Here is a 13222-nt window from a genome sequence, read left to right as displayed (position 1 = left end):
TTTTATGTGAGTCTGTGTTCTGATAGAATCTACTCATAGAGACCTTTGCCAATGATATTTAAGATAGTAGCCCCCACCCTCCTCCATCCCTTTAGCCTAATTTCTGTTTTCCATAAAACTTATCACAACCTGAATTATGTCACTTATTTCTTTTTTCATTCATCATCTATCTCCTCACTAGAATGTAAGTTTTATAAAGGCTGGTACTGTGTCACAGAATCTAGGATATAACAGGCACTCAACAGATAGATGTTAAATGAATGAATAAAAGAATAAATGTTACTCCCCTTGATCAGAAAAACCTTCATCATTTCTCATCAGATAGCAGAGTTCAGAACTGGTTGCCTATGGCCTAAATTCAAGTCATAGAAATATTGTCTAACCAGCACAAAATTTTAAAATTTAAATTAGTTGACAGCATTTGGAATTGAGAGATTGCACATGAAAACCTCTTTAAATAACTTCTTAAAAATACTGCAAGATCTTGGACTACTGGGATCATAACCTGTAGAGAGTAAGATGGAGTCACTCATGTCAAGCGGTGACTTATGTCACGTAGTGACATAAGCAGCCAAGGGCATTGCAATTAAAACCAGATATCACCAAAACCAGAACAGGCTGACGACAACCAGAACTGATAACCAGCAGTCTGCAAAGGCCCAAGACTGATTAAACTCCTTTAAAAAGGGAGTGTTGTTTAAAATAACAAAATGAAGTGGAAATACTTACAGCACAATGGAAATACTCCAGCACAATGGAAATACTCCAACACAATGGAAATACTTACTCGGCAGAGAAAGATAAGAACCTTCGGAAGTGAAAAGAAGAACGGGATCAACTGGTTGCAGCTTTAGAAATACAGCTGAAGGAACTGATCTCCAGTAATATACAGAAAGATAATGAAATTGAACAATTAAAAAAGATCACATTGGAGCCTCCTGAAACAGAAGAACAAAATGTGGATATCAAGCCTACACATATGAGTTCAATGGATCCTGGCAGAGTTGAAACGGAACCTCAATCAACAAGTTTTGAAACTTCTAGAAATGAAGTAGAGGATGGCTCTGTAGTCCTTGACTCTTGTGAAGTGTCAACAGAAAATAATCAAACCACTCAATTTCCAAAACCTGAGTTAGAGATTCAATTTACACCTTTACAGCCAAACAAAATGGCAGTGAAACACCCTGGTTGCACTTTACCTGTGACAGTTAAGATTTCCAAGGCCCAGAAGAGGAAGAGTAATGAAATGGAGGAGAGTAGTATATTTTCAAGCTGGTGGAAGAGCAGAAATAGTATTCACCATACTCCTGAGGCTCTCTGTCAGGACTTGGTGAAATGTGAAAATACGAAGAACGCTATACCCAGACCTAATTTGAAGTCTCCTGTTTCGGAGCATAGAAATTCTGTCAAAAAGGAACAAAAGGTTTGCACACGTCCATCATCTAAGAAAACATATTCTTTACGGAGTCAGGCATCCACAGTGAGTACAAATGTGGCCAGTAAGAAAAAAAAAAAGGGATATTACAGAAATTTGGAGACTTCTTACAACATTCTCCAACAATTCTTCAATCAAAAGCAAAGAAGATAATTGAAACAATGAGCTCTTCAAAGCTCTCAAATGTAGAAGTAAAGAAAATATGTCTTGACCAAAAAGGGCCAAACGGAAATTATACACAAATGAAATTTCATCTCCTATTGATATATCTGGGCAAGTGATTTTGATGGACCATAAAGTAAAGGAGAGTGATCATTAGATTCTCAAATGACGACTTCAAACTAAAACAGCTAAATAAGTCACCTATGGAGAATGTTTTAATATAGGTTTTATGTTCATAATCATTGTAACTTGTGTCCTGACTTTTCAAAGATAATTGTATATATTATGATGCATTAAATCCTGTGTATACATTGCTATTTTATACATAGTATAATTTTAATTCAATAAAGACAAAAAGTCAACAGCCCCATTTGTTTACTTAAAAAAAAAAAGGGAGGATTTTTCCAGCAAACTGTCAGACTTTCCAGACGCTGACCCTTTCACGTCTGACCACATCAAAAAGGCAACTGCTGCCAAAGGCTCTGCCCAACTGATCTCTGAACATAAAAGATATTCTCCACTGCTTAAACATAATAAGACCTTGTGCTGAGAGCTGACCCAGACCAGACAGAGGCCTCATCTTAACTGCACACTCATGGACTGACTTCGTGTTTGGTTAGTTAACTTCCTTCCACTTGTTGTACCCTTTGTTGTGACGTCGTATTGTGCTTTGCTTTGTGCAACTTGTGGGAAGCTGAGTTAAAAGTATAGTGAAATGTCATTGAGTTTGGAATCCTGAAACTGCATTGCAATTATGTTAACCTTGCTTTATGACTGAATAAACCTGACATTGTGGAAAGACACAACTTGTGTGTGTGCCCTCACAGCATGCTCACTACCTAACCTCACATAACAACACTGAAGACTAAACGGGAAGTATCTCTTCACACAGGGCACAAGCTCCCTGATGGCCTTCAACTTTCCTGATGTCTTTTGCTGTTTACCAGGGTTTGTCTGTCTCATTCATTTACAATCCCTGCCTGAATCCTGTGGGCATTCTAGTTCACAAATCCAACCTCAGAGTCTCCATAGATTAATTGCTTCTGAGAATGGTTTGCGCATTTCAGTTCTGCTACTTTCACCTTGCCTCCAGATGCCCAAGTGTACAAAGAACCATCTCAAAAAAAAAAAAAAAAAAAAGAAAAGAACCATCTCCTATTTCTGACACCACAATGACCCATGAATTTGTGTCAACCTCATGGAGTGGGCTCAGGTACTTCTATTGATCCTCAGTTCAGTCTCTCTTCCTCAATTTATATATTTCTAATTCCAAAAGGCCAGGTCCCAGATTATTTCACTGATTTTCTTTTTGTAATTGAATAGTAGAAATAAAAGTATGGCCATTAGGTAAGGAAATAGCATACTGTTTATATGCTAATCAGAAGTCTTGCCTTCAAGCACAGCACAGATCAATTTCTATGAATCTTCTCAAACTCCTGTAACCTCCCTTCCCCTCCCAAATTTTGCATTAGATAATAAATCAGTCAACTGAGATTGGCTGGGTAGGAATTAATTACCCAATGGCCTCTCAGGAATGGTGTCTCCCCAGTTTATCCATAATTCTGAGATTGACACTTTATTTATTTTTTTTATTTTTATTTTTTAGTTAAGGTGCCTATAGTTTCAGGCACCTCTTTTTTTTTTTTTAAGATTTTTTATTTATTTATTTGACAGAGAGAGAGATAGCTAGAGCAGGAACACAAGCAGGGAGAGCGGGAGAGGGAGAGCAGGCTTCCCGCCAAGCAGGGAGCCCGATGCGGGGCTCGATCCCAGGACCCTGGGATCATGACCTGAGCCGAAGGCAGACGCTTAACGACTGAGCCACCCAGGCGCCCCGAGATTGACACTTTAGATGAATCTTTTCTATCCTCGTGTTTTCCCGTGCAGAGGAAGAAAGCTTATCCTTGGGATTTACAACAGAATATAACAAATTGTCAGGGGAAGGATTTGTTTTAAAAAATTTTATTTGGAAAAGGATTTCCTCACTCCAGATGAGGAAATTTTTCTAATAATTTAAATAGGAGTCATCATTCTTTTAAGAAATTAAAGATAAAAGCAATCAGAATGACAAATGAAATCTTTTCACTGGCAAAAAAAAATAAGTGAATAAATGAATCCAGCACATGAAAAAAACAAGGCTCTTTGCTCTGATAGCAATGTCATCAACACATCTATGATTGAAATAGAATGATTCTGCCAAGCAAAGGCAAGGTGCTGCAGGTACCAGAGAGGCGGGGGGTAGTATGGGGGTAGGGTGGGGGAACTCTGGTTGACTTATGCCAAACAGGGAAAGTAACTAGCTGCAGTGGGTAGTGTAGTTCATAATTAATATAAATGTAGATATTTGCAAGGTGGCCAAAGAGACACAGACACACAGAGAGACAGAGAAACAGGGAGAAAAGAAAAGATAAACCTCTAAGAATATGAGATTTGAGCCTCTTTCCAAGATGTACTTATTTTCTCCCTGACTTCTGTGTAGGCATCCTACATACCTATTGGAATCTTCCAAGTGAGAATTAGGACCATCGGTCTATTGAAAAACAGAAAAACAAACAACAACGATGATAACAATGAGTTAAGTATAAGAGTAATCCTCTTTTCTTCCTTGAATTCCTGCCTGGGTCCTCGAAGTAGGAGCCTCCAACACTTGTACTCTCTGAAGGAAGTACTGGAAACATACCCAGTGTGCTACTTCCTGACAGACTCCCCTAGGAAGCCAGAAAGATGTTAACACTGATGCGATGGCATTTCTCCTCTGGGCAGGCATGCATTTGCAATCACTACTCATGTGTAGCTCTGTCTCTTATGATCTGTATCATGTTTCTTGTCTTCTGTCTCTTCAGTGCCTCCCATTTTCCATCCAATAACCAGAAGGGCAGCAAAACTGGTTTCCAAGTTCTCTAAGTAAAAAGGAATAACAAACAGGGCAGTACAAATGGGAGGTGGGGAAAAGATGAATACTAACTCTTCCTCCTCTCCATCTTTAAACAATTCTGTCTGGTCTCTTCAACAAATGGTGTTGGGAAAATTGGATAGCCACATGCAGAAGAATGAAGCTGGACCATTTCCTTACACCACACACAAAAATAGACTCCAAATGGTTGAAAGACCTCAATGTGAGACAGGAGTCCATCAAAATCCTAAAGGAGAACACAGGCAGCAACCTCTTTGACCTCAGCCGAAGCAACTTCTTCCTAGAAACATCGCCAAAGGCAAGGGAAGCAAGGGCAAAAATGAACTATTGGGACTTCATCAAGATAAAAAGCTTTTGCAAAGCAAAGGAAACAGTCAACAAAACCAAAAGACAACCGACAGAATGGGAGAAGATATTTGCAAATGACATACCAGATAAAGGGCTAGTATCCAAAATCTATAAAGAACTTCTTATACTCAACACCCAAAGAACAAAGAATCCAATCAAGAAATGGGCAGAAGACATGAACAGACATTTTTCCAAAGAAGACATCCAAATGGCCAACAGACACATGAAAAAGTGCTCAATATCGCTCAGCATCAGGGAAATCCAAATCAAAACCTCAATGAGATACCACCTCACACCAGTCAGAATGGCTAAAATTAACAAGTCAGGAAACGACAGATGTTGGCAGGGATGCGGAGAAAGGGGAACCCTCCTACACTGTTGGTGGGAATGCAAGCTGGTGCAGCCACTCTGGAAAACTGTATGGAGGTTCCTCAAAAAGTTGAAAATAGAGCTACCATATGATCCAGCAATTGCACTACTGGGTATTTACCCCAAAGATACAAAAGTAGGGATCCGAAGGGGTATGTGCACCCCGATGTTTATAGCAGCAATGTCCACAATAGCCAAACTGTGGAAAGAGCCAAGATGTCCATCGACAGATGAATGGCTAAAGAAGAAGTGGTATATATATACAATGGAATATTATGCAGCCATCAAAAGGAATGAGATCTTGCCATTTGCAATGACGTGGATGGAACTGGAGGGTATTATGTTGAGTGAAATAAGTCAAACAGAGAAAGACATGTATCATATGATCTCACTGATATGAGGAATTCTTAATCGCAGGAAACAAACTGAGTGTTGTTGGAGTAGGGGGTGGGGTGGGAGGGATGGGGTGACTGGGTGATAGACACTGGGGAGGGTATGTGCTCTGGTAAGCGCTGTGAATTGTGCAAGACTGTTGAATCTCAGATCTGTACCTCTGAAACAAATAATGCAATATATATTAAGAAAAAAAAAAAAGAAGAAGGTAGCAGGAGGGGAAGAATGAAGCGGGGGAAATCGGAGGGGGAGACGAACCATGAGAGACGATGGACTCTGAAAAACAAACTGAGGGTTCTAGAGGGGAGGGGGATGGGAGGATGGGTTAGCCTGGTGATGGGTATTGAGGAGGGTACATTCTGCATGGAGCACTGGGTGTTGTGCACAAACAATGAATCATGGAACACTTCATCTAAAACTAATGATGTAATGCATGGGGATTAACATAAGAATAAAAAAATAAAAAATAAATAAATAAATAAATAAATAAATAAATAAATAAATAAATAAACAATTCTGTCTGCCACCAATGGCAATAAAAATTCCCTGGGTGGAGCCTCACCTGTGTACTAGACCTGGGCCAAGGACTTTACGTACGTTATTGCCAATTCCTACGACAACCATGCAAAACAGTATTATGGTCTCCAATTTACTGATTAGGAAATTGAGATTGAAAGAAAATTTTTGTTTTGTTTGTTGGTTGGTTTTAACTATCCCAGTAATACATCTAGAAAGTGGTGAAGCCGGGATTTAAACTGTGTCTGATTCCAAAGCCCATTCCTGTTCTAATACACTACATTGTCTCTCAATAGCATTTCTATATATTGATTGAGCACCACTGGAATATAAAATGAATAAGAGCAAGATTTTAGTTTGTTTTGGTCACAACTAGTGCCCAGAATAGTGCCTGGCACAAGGTAGGCACTTAATAAATATGAGGTGCATAAATGAGTGGTTTTTATTTCTCCTTGGTGAACTGAGCTCTGAGTAGAGAGCATGGTGGGTGCTCAGCCAACCCCTAGTCCTGATCTAGCATCCTCTTCCACCTTTTGCTCTCTTTCCTGAAGACATTCTTCACCATCTTACCCAAGAAACAGACTTCTAGTTTCTTCCACCCAAGACTGTAGACATTAAGATATTCAGACTTTTCCTGGATTCAACAGTCTATTATAATTTTTATCCAAGTTTTTTCTTTATTGTCTCTGGATTTTTTTTTAAAGATTTTATTTACTTATTTGAGAGAGAGAGCATGCAAGCAGGGAGAGGAGCAGTGAGGGAGGGAAGTGGAGGGGGAAAGAATCTCAAGGAGACTCCATGCTGAGAGTGGAGCCCACTCGGGGCCCAATCTCACAGCCCTGAGATCATGAACTGAGCCAAAACCAAGAGTTGGAAGCCTAATCAACTGCGCCACCCAGGCAACCAGTTGTCTCTGGATTAAAAAGTGTTTGTTGTCCCTAAAATATACAAAGTCGACTAGGTCGGGATCTGCTAAAAATTATATGTAATATTACAGACCAATCCTCCCAATAATCTTAAACTGCTGTTTCTAATGCCAAAAAGCAAAGCAAGTGCTGCCTCCTGGTTCAGAACAGTCAATCTGGAAGTGAGCCAACCACAAATGGCAGCAGTAGAGAAGTGGACCCATGATGTTTGGGGCTGTGTCAGTTTGGCTCCCGTGGATGTTATTGGGCATGCTTCCCACTGACCAAATGGCTCCTGTTTCACGTGGCTGGTGACTACGGAAATGCAATCATAAAGGCATCTGTATACTAGTCACCCAAAGAGACAGAACCAATATATAGAAAAAGATTTTATTAGAAAAAGATTTCTAGTATAAAGAGATTTATTATAAGGAATTGGCTCAAGCAATTACGGAGGCTGAGAAGTCTGCTGTCTGAAAGCTGAAGACCCAGAAAATCCAGGGGTATAGTCCAAAGCCATGAGGACCAGAAGCACTTATGGGAAAGCCCCATTAGGAAAGCAGGAGAAGACCAATGTCTTAGCTCAGTCAGAGAGAGTGAATCCTGGCTTCCTTTACCTTTATGTTCTATATAGGTCCTCAATGGATTGGATGACTCAGTGTGGGATGGCAATCTGCTTTGCTCAGTCTACCAATTTGAGTGCTAATCTTATCAAGAAAAACCTTCACAGACACATCCAGAAATAATGTTTAACCAAACATCCTCACACCCCGTGACCTAGTCAAACGGACACCTAAAATTAACCATCACAGCATCGCTTCAGAGGGAAAGCTCCATATTATCAGGGACAGTTTATCTGTGCCCAAGTATCCTGAGATAAGCATGGGCCTTGCTTATTTTTTATTCACTTTGGGGCTCACCACTCCCCCAGTTCCCCCCCCAACAAGTTCTGACTCCGGAGTTTAAACAAGGCCAATAATAATTTTATTTCTAACCCAAGTGCTATATGCTTGTTAGTGGGGGTATAAATAGCAGTTCAGTTTGCACACCAGAAGAACAGATTGGGAGCACTACCCTGAATATGACAGTGATGTTACACCTGCTTTGTGCAGAGACTTAACTAATGTGCCAGCATCAGTGCCTGGGCAGACCAAGTAGGACTTGGAGGGAGGAGAGTGAGGCCAGCCTCTGGAGGGCAGTGTCCTTCCATGAGTCATGAATCTGCATGACCAGTGACCTGGCTTTTCCAGGCCAAGTTCTACTTGTTCTAAATGTGTGCATGTGAGCACACCCACACACGCACACATACACACACACACTCACCGATCTTTAGCTTTCAGAAGGGATGTTGTACTGCAACTTATAAAATAAAGGAAAAATAAGATTTAATTCATTTGTCAAAGTGTGTATATATATACACACATATACATACTACTCTACTGCTAACATAGTTATCTAAACATGCGCTTGCTGAGTCTTTAGTCCTTCCCAAATCAACAGAAAGGGGTTTGGTTTTGTGAATAGAAATAATGTCTAATTCACCCTTATCTCATTAATGATTCCAATTAATTTCAGAACTCTGTTGCTGCCAACTTCTTATTCCTTTACTGACCATAGTACCATGCTGGGCTTTAACATATTAGCATAATCTCTTGATTTTAAGGATTAAGGATTGGGAGTACTAGGTCAACCCGCATGGATTTGTGCAAAGAATCATGTTGCTGGCTTTGTGTACACACACACACATACACACATGCACACTCACATTGTGTACTGTGTTTGGGAACTAACTTTTTGACCTGGACCCCAGGAGATAAGAGTCTGAGGTATAATTCAGAACACCAGAGAATGCATGCATTAGTAAAAAATGTAGACGTCCTGTAGTACAACCTTCTCATTAAAACCTCAGGGTCTAAGAGGCTAGTAAATTCACACAGCTGGTCAGTAGCTATCTTGAACTCTAAAGTCACCCCCAAACAAGGCTAAGTATTAAAAATATTTAACAACTGGTAAGGAACTGGCAATGACAAAGAGTCTGGAAGCCACAGATGATTGGCATTAATGCATGCCATCGGTGTATCATCCATGACCCAGATGGCTGCCCTTTGTGGCATCTCAGAACCATCCTCCTGCAAGCCCCTCCCCATCCCTGTAGGGAGGCTCTCCAGAGCTACAGCAGCAGATCTGAATTGCTCACAATCATTCAGTTCCTATGATCCTAGAGAACTTTAGGTCTTGACCACTTTTCCCTGGATGCTAAAAGGACAACCAAAGAGATTGTGGATTTAACCTAGATTGCCTGAGTCAGTTTCTTCAAGGCATTTCTTCTTCTGTAGTTAGACTCTCTTTTGTACAGTCTCACCCTCCTGGTATTGAACTAAGACTTCCTATATTTGGTCCAATTCTTCCTCATTACCACCTCCCACACCACTACAAATTAAGAATCACTGGCATGAGAATCCTAGTGGGCTAATGGCACCTTTGTAACAGAACTCAGATATCAGCATCCCCTAACTTATTCTTTTCAGTGCCCACATTGTTCTTAGGCTATTTAATAAAATACTGTTTGGTTTAGTACAAAGAATAAAAACAGCTTGTGATTCTCCTCTCTTTTCAACGTTCCCTTTCTATTTTTGTACACTCTCCCTCGAAGAAATTTTTCTCTGGGAAAAATAAAGTTAATGCTCATGTCAAGTGCCCATTTAGAAGAACTTTGTTCCACCAGCTCTGCCAGGATAATGAAGGGTGATTGCTGTCACCGGCAGACCCGTGGCTTCAGTGCCAGCGAGTCATCAGGCTGATGCTTCCCCCAGCGTGACAACTTCCTTCTCTCAAGGGTTTTCCCTGGGAATCTATAGTCGCACTTGAAAAGCAAATAATTAAGAGCAATAAATAGCAAAATCCTCTAGAGAAATATAAATTATTCATAATAATAACTGTGCAGGATGGCTGGAGGAGGAGTGTTTTTATCATGTGCAAGAATTTTCTGAATCTGCTCAAATATGTTTAAAATCTTGGTTTTAAACACTATTAGTTCCTCAAACCAAATAGAATCACTCTTCAAGGATTTCTTATAATGCCGAAGTATCAAATTTGATCACTTGCTCTCTTTCATTGTATTAGTGCAAAATATTTTTATCTTACTACATTATCCAGGTCCTACATTATCATTGCTCATCCTCAGGCTCAGCAACACATCTTAGGGCTGGGAAGAATAGTGTGGTTCAGAGGAATGAAGTAAATGGCAAAACTCAGAGATCTGGATCGTAACTCAATTACTAGTTGGATGCCCTTTAGCAAGTAACCTGCTGAGCTTCAGTTCCATCATTGATAATTCTGGAAGTAATCAATCCTGTATCATAGGGCATTATGAGACTCCAAGGAAATGAGGTGTATAAAAGTATTTTTAAACAACAAAATACGACACAACTAGTTAAATAAATTGTATCATCATTTCTCCTGCTTTTACCCATTGTGTTCTATGAATGCTACCACATCACTTTGGGAACTTAATGTTTCCCATCTTTGAGATCCTCTTGAGAAGTCTCCTTGACAATGCCTAGTAGTTGAAGAGTCTTTGTTTAAAGAGTTTTTATAGGGGCACCTGGGTGGCTGTTTAAAGGGTTTTTATGGGGGCACCTCAGTGGCTCAGTCAGTTAAGTGTCTGCCTTTGGCTCAGGTCATGATCTCAGGGTCCTGGGATCAAGCCCCACATTGGGCTCCCTGCTCAGCGGAGAGTCTGCTTCTCCCACTGCCTCTCCCCCCGACTCATGCGTGCTCTTTCTCTCTCTCTCTCTCTCTCAAATAAATAAATAAAATCTTTTCAGAAAAAGAGTTTATATATAGAGAGATCTTATCCTCTCTTCTTGATGGGATAGTGACCTGAATTTGGGATGCAGGCAAATGCTACCTTGGGAGATGAGAGGACAATCAGTGAGAAAGAGTAAAGGTGGTCTCCCATCCATTCCTGGTTTAGACTCTACAGCTGGAACTTAGAGAACAAGCTGATGGTTACCAGAGGAGAGCTGAGTTGGTAGGATGGGTGAAATAGGTCATGGGAATTAAGGAGTGCATCTGTTGTGATGAGCACCGAGTGCTGTATGGAAGTGTTGAATCACTGTATTGTACACCTGAAACTAACTTTACACTGTATGTTAACTAACTGGAATTTAATATTATTTTTTCCATTATATTCTATTTTTATTTTTTTATTTTTTTATTATGTTATGTTAATCACCATACATTACATCATTAGTTTGTGATGTAGTGTTCCATGATTCATTATTTGTGTATAACACCCAGTGCTCCATGCAGAACATGCCCTCTTTAATACCCATCACCAGACTAACCCATCCTCCCACCCCACTAAAATTAACAAGTCAGGAAACGACAGATGTTGGCAGGGATGCAGGGAAAGGGGAACTCTCCTACACTGTTGGTGGGAATACAAGTTGGTGCAGCCACTCTGGAAAACAGTACAGAGGTTCTTCAAAAAGTTGAAAATAGAGCTACCATATGATCCAGCAATTGCACTACTGGGTATTTACCCCAAAGATACAAAAGTAGGGATCCGAAGGGGTACGTGCACCCCGATGTTTATAGCAGCAATGTCCACAATAGCCAAACTGTGGAAAGAGCCAAGATGTCCATCGACAGATGAATGGATAAAGAAGATGTGGTATATATATACAATGGAATATTATGTAGCCATCAAAAGGAATAAAATCTTGCCATTTGCAACGATGTGGATGGAACTGGAGAGTGTTATGCTGAGCGAAATAAGTCAATCAGAGAAAGACATGTATCATATGACCTCACTGATATGAGGAATTCTTAATCTCAGGAAATAAACTGAGGGTTGCTGGAGTGGTGGGGGGTGGGAGGGATAGGGCAGCTGGGTGATAGACATTGGGGAGAGTATGTGCTATGGTGAGCGCTGTGAATTGTGCAAGACTGTTGAATCTCAGATCTGTACCTCTGAAACAAATAATACATTATAGGTTTAAAAAAAAGAAGAAGAAGAAGATAGCAGGAGGGGAAGAATGAAGGGGGGAAATCAGAGGGAGAGATGAAACATTCTAACTGGAATTTAAATAGAAACTTAAAAAAACCCCAAAACACCTTTGTTGCTGTGTCCTGAGGACTGGCTCCCTTGGGCAATCATTCTATCAGTGCTTGAAATGTTGCTCTTCTTTCTCTGTTATATTGTTTGGGGTTTATGTTCGTTTTTCCGATCTGGTTACTATGCAAAACAAGTCCTCTTCTTCAAATAGTACCTTTGACAGTAGGTAAGCTTGGGTACATCTTATCTTCCCCTTTACATAGGTCTCATTTTCCCCCTTCATATCTGTTCAGCTTATCTTCTAATATCTGTGTTTCACTTAAGGTTCTCTTTCTCTTTTAAGTTTTTATTTCATTTTATTTCTTCTATTATTTTTATTAGTTGTACTGAATAGGACCTCTCTATTTGAAGAACTATTTTCAGATTACTCCAGCTCCTTATTGACTTTCTAGGCAAATCCGATCCTTAGAAACAGGAAATTCTTGGAAAACATCTTTTTCATTATCTTCCTAGGTTCTGGGTCTGCAATAACTTTATTAATTCATTGAAAAATTGTGCATGTTTTTGTCATAATAAGGGCTTTAGACCCTTTTATTGTTTCATTAGTAAAATCTACCATACTTCTTCAATTGGACCCTGAGTATGGCTCTCTGAAAACTAAGGTCAAAGATAGAGATTCTGTCATTAAGAAATCCAGAGCCAGTGCTTGCTTCAGCTTACATATACTAAAAAATTGGAATGATACAGAGAAGATTAGCATGGCCCTTGCGCAAAGATGACATGCAAATTTGTGAAGCATTCCATATTAAAAACAAAAAAAGAAAAGAAAGGGACATGGGGGCGGCTCAGTCTGTTGTATGTCTGCCTTTGGCTCAGGGTCCTGGGATCAATTCCCACATCAGGCTCCCTGCTCAGTGGGGAGCCTGCTTCTCCTTCTGCCTGCAGCTCCCCCTGCTTGTGGTCTCTCTCTCTCTCTGACAAATAAATAAAATCTTTAAAAAAAAGAAAAGAAAGAAAGAAAAAGGAAATCCAGAACCAATTTGAAGTAATATATGATAGGGAATAACCCACACTTATGATAAGCCACATTAACCCAAACTTAGCCAAGAGCCTCCCTT

General features: G+C 40.0%; 1 non-coding gene and 1 pseudogene across 1 annotated transcript; both read left to right on the top strand.

The window, feature by feature from the left end:
- The first annotated feature begins 754 nt into the window (after positions 1-754).
- Positions 755-1629, top strand: LOC135365467 (kinesin-like protein KIF20B; annotated as a pseudogene).
- An 11179-nt stretch (positions 1630-12808) lies between these two features.
- Positions 12809-12914, top strand: LOC123838032 (U6 spliceosomal RNA). Its single transcript, XR_006789373.1, has one exon. It is a non-coding gene; the product is annotated as a U6 spliceosomal RNA (small nuclear RNA).
- Positions 12915-13222: the final 308 nt, after the last annotated feature.

The sequence above is a fragment of the Mirounga angustirostris genome, unplaced genomic scaffold, assembly GCF_029215605.1.
Source record: "Mirounga angustirostris isolate CCGP_5_RB_7025 unplaced genomic scaffold, mMirAng1.0.hap1 SCAF_8, whole genome shotgun sequence".
In the NCBI taxonomy this organism is placed as follows: Eukaryota; Metazoa; Chordata; class Mammalia; order Carnivora; family Phocidae; genus Mirounga; species Mirounga angustirostris.
This window is presented reverse-complemented; position numbering and strand designations above follow the sequence as displayed.